Below are 734 nucleotides of genomic sequence, written 5' to 3' on the forward strand. Positions count from 1 at the left end.
CCAGCTCCGGGAGAGCGCGGAATGGAGCAGCAGCGCCCTCTGCAGGTTGTAGGTCTTCCTTCTTCTCGTTCCACGTGGTTTTCTCTGAGACCCTCTCAAGTCAGCAGCGGCTTTGGGTTCATCTCACCCTAAGTCCTAGTCCTAGGTTAGTCCCCACCTTAGCCTGTCTCGTGTTTTCAGAACTCAGACATTTGCGCTGAGTATGCACTGAGTGCCACAGTCAAGAGTCCGGCTAGTGGCCCTTAGAATAGCAACCTAGGGGGCCTGGGCCCCTCAGAATTTAAATAGGAAATTCTTAAAAGCATCAAAGCCCTTAAAAGTTGGAAAGCAAACTTCTAATGCTGGAATTTCAAATTTAAGGCCAGACAGGTCAGGAGAAATTTGGAGAGTGAGGCCTCCGCAGCCCCCTCGAGTCAAGATTTGTGGACGACCGCCGGTACTTACTGCCGAGGACGTCTGGAGGAGGGAGTCCTGCGTCCTGTAATGCCCGGGGCGGGCGCACAGCCTTGGTTGGCATCGCTCCGCCGCCTGGAGAGGAGTCATCTCCGATTGCCCCTTCCGCCTTTCCTCGTGTCCCAACCCCTCTCCTCTGTTCCTTCCTCCCCTGGGCAATTTTGAAGCATCCTCTAGGTTCCCGATTCTACGCCAGACATGAGAGAGATGAGGAACTGCAAGTGTGTGAGGCTGTCCCACCCCCAGCATCGTGCAGCCCTTGGCGGAGGCGACGGGCGTGT

Source organism: Mandrillus leucophaeus, unplaced genomic scaffold (assembly GCF_000951045.1).
Source record: "Mandrillus leucophaeus isolate KB7577 unplaced genomic scaffold, Mleu.le_1.0 Scaffold542, whole genome shotgun sequence".
Taxonomy (NCBI): Eukaryota; Metazoa; Chordata; class Mammalia; order Primates; family Cercopithecidae; genus Mandrillus; species Mandrillus leucophaeus.